The sequence below is a fragment of the Chlorocebus sabaeus genome, chromosome 17 (assembly GCF_047675955.1).
Source record: "Chlorocebus sabaeus isolate Y175 chromosome 17, mChlSab1.0.hap1, whole genome shotgun sequence".
In the NCBI taxonomy this organism is placed as follows: Eukaryota; Metazoa; Chordata; class Mammalia; order Primates; family Cercopithecidae; genus Chlorocebus; species Chlorocebus sabaeus.
In genome coordinates this window covers 222,874-226,285 of record NC_132920.1, presented here as the reverse complement: position 1 = coordinate 226,285, position 3,412 = coordinate 222,874, and positions in this window count along the sequence as shown.

Here is a 3,412-nt window from a genome sequence, read left to right as displayed (position 1 = left end):
TAAGAAAAAGGTGATGTCACTACAGAAGATAGTTTTTTGTTTGTTTTTACCTTAAATCTCACCTGCTTCCTTTTGGCACATAGATAAATAAAAATAAGCTTCAGAGGTCGTTTTGAGAAGTTTTCTTTCCACACATGAACATTTGTCTAGTGCTAGTATCAGATCACAAAGTATACAGCTGGGACAAAAGAAAATCTTTGCCACCCAAGTGATGCCAGTCAGGCTAATTTCCCAAATCTCAGGTTGTTTTTCACTTCCGAAGAATGTCACGGTTTTCTGCTTCCTAACCTTTGAGTCTGAACCTGGTAGACGTCGAAGAGGGTGGTGGTGGTGCTGACTCAGTTTAGTCCGGCTCAGAAAGTCAGGACACCCACCATCCCACTGAATCATCGTCTCTTTACACGGGTGGTTGTCACGGCCACTTTTTTTTTTTTTTTTTTGAGATGGAGTCTCGCTCTGTTGCCCAGGCTGGAGTGCAGTGGCCAGACCTCAGCTCACTGCAAGCTCTGCCTCCTGGGTTCACGCCATTCTCCTGCCTCAGCCTCCTGAGTAGCTGGGACTACAGGCGCCCGCCACCTCGCCCGGCTAGTTTTTTGTATTTTTTAGTAGAGACAGGGTTTCACCGTGTTCGCCAGGATGGTCTCGATCTCCTGACCTCATGATCCGCCCGCCTCGGCCTCCCAAAGTGCTGGGATTACAGGCTTGAGCCACCGCGCCCACACAGACACTTTTTAATCACCCCATTGCTTCTCTTCCCACTGAGATTTTTCTTTTTAAGATCATTCTTTTCCAAGGACTTGCAGGCTTTTTTTTTTTTTTTTTTTTTTTTTTGTAAAAGTTTTGGGGCAAAACAATTCTTACCTCTGGAGCAAGAGGACGTTGGTTGAACCACCTCAAAAGGATATTCGTTTGTGTTTGATGGTTTGAATTAGGCTGAGTAGCAGTCACTGGGTCAGAATTGCATTTCTTAGAACACATAATTCAGTGCTCAGTCTGTCCAACTATGGATGAAGCAACTCTGCCCACCTCAAGTGCTCCCCAGAGTGTGCCCTTCTGTTGAAGCACCTGCCCCTGCTCCCAGTCACCCAGGTCCAATTTCCTCCTCCCTGCTTGCTCAGTGCTTGAGCCACTAGCCTCATCCGCCCTCCCATGAAGCTTCTGGGGGCCTCTTGCTTCTTTTTGGTACCTTTGTCTTTCTTGAATCTTCCAAGAATTTGGGAGACTTTGGAATTGTCTTTGCCTCTTCCAGCAATGTCTCTTCCTGACAAATCCATGTCTACTCACTGCCATCTAATCACGATGGCGCCCAGCTGTGTGTCCAGACGTCCTCGATGGGATCCTACACACAGAGTCCACGCCTACTACTGGCCTCAAAGATGACTTCAAAGTCCTATAGCCTCAAGGCATATCCTCAAGGAAACCCATTTTCCTGCATGACTGTATTGAGTGGTGGCAACACTGTCCTGTAGATTGGGTAACTGTGGTCCCCTCCACTAGTTGTCTTTATTAACTTAAAAACAAATCCATTTCAAATCAATTATGTCATTTGTTTAGGCTATCTTGACATTTGCTTCTAACTTATTCTGAAAGGGCTTTGTTTTGCTACTTGGCGAGCTCGTTGTCCCTGGGTTCCAATGCGGTATAGGGCAGAGCCTTGGACCCAGAGTCGGGCCGCAGTGGTAGATTAGGCTCTGCTAATCTCAGAGCTAAATGTGTGCTAGTTATTTTACAGGTTTGTTGGGAAAAAGAGTTAATTTTTGTGAAAGTGCTCTGTAAGCGGAAAACATTTTGAAAGCATTCTAGAATTGGCCAAATACAAGTAGTTTCTGGATTCTGACATAGATGAAGGAACAATACTTTTTTTTTGTAATCTCAGAAAGAAACTACTGGACAGAAAATCTAAAGAATCTGTTTTTTTTTTTTTCCCTAAGAAACTACATAGAAGATGTTGCAAACTAAAACAGATTTGTAAACCTGGATGCCATGTGTGGTCCTGAAGTGTTCACAAAGGCACTGTGAAGTCCAGGCCGGGAGCCCACAGCAGGGATGTGGGGTGGTGGTCAGTCCAGTGGCTCGGGATTGATGGCTCAAGTCGTTCAGTGTTAACTTGGGCATTTTACAGAGCAGTGTGGGAGTCTGGTATCAGAAGCTGTGCATCTTTCAAAGAAAAGTTGCTTTAAACAACCGTTTCAACTGCTACAGTGAACTTTGTTCAGAGCTAGTTTCACAGCAAACAGTCAACATCAAACTCTTCCAAGAAATGAGCATTGTGAGAAAGGTAGTGAATGAAAAAATCCAGGAAATAGAGCAAGGCTATCAGATAGTAAGTGCAGGGATTTGAGTGAAAGGTGACAAGAATCAGGTCAATGATACGCTCAGAAAGAGATAATAATTTAAAGACCCAAACCAGAAGGTGAGTGAAGCTGGAGGGTGGAGCTGCAGGAGCAGTTCACACAGGCGGAGACGAAGGTGCTGGGCGCCAGGCTTCCCTTGCCTCCAAGTGCAGCCCCTCCCTCTCAGGTGGGTGCCTGGCGTCAGCTGGGTGGGGGCAGAGTGGGGCAACCGTAATTTTATCATCTGATTTAAATGCAGAAAAGGGAATGAACGTGTCAGAATGATTTTTTTTTAAGCTTAAGGAAGCAAAAAACAAAGCTTAAGAGGCTGAGAGTCAATTCCTCATTCTTCTTTTTTAACAGAAAGGCCCAGAAACAAATGACGTCGACACGTGGAGAAGCCTATGACGCTCCAGGTGGCCTAACGCTGGCCCTGCCTGTTCCACAAGCGTTCGAGGGTCCGTGGTGGGAGGTGACCCAGCGCCTAGTTGGGTCACCTACACTAGTAGAAGGGACTAGTGTCCCTTCTACGTAGCGGAAAAGCCCCAGGCCCTGCCCTCAAGAAGCTTAAGGTCTCTTGGCAGGAAGGCTGGAGCCCCACCTTAGAGAAATGCACATGGGGATTCTCTGCACAGAAAGAGGCACTGGCATGACTGGACCTCATCAAAAATTCATAAATACTTAAATTAGATCACATCATCAATAGAGGTGTTCTGGTTTTTTGTTTTTGGTTTTTTTTTTTTTGGTGCAGTAGAGGTAGTCTTAACAAGTTGTATCTACATAAAATGACTACAAATCTGACTCTGAAATGCACTCAGGGAAATGGTAATTTCAAGACACCCTAAAGGGTTTCTTTGACAAAGAGAAAGGGGGAAGCTTCTGCCTCTATCGGCCTCCGGTGAGATGTCGACTCTCCCAGGCCGAGTCTCTTAGTGGGAGGGATGCTACAGAACACACTCAGGAAAACAAAGCAGCTTTCTCATCCAGGGTCCTCAACAATCCCGGTCATCTTCAGTTACCTTTGAAGAAAGGACTAGAAAGAATGAAAGAAGCTGTGAAAAGTCAGATAATTTTCAAGA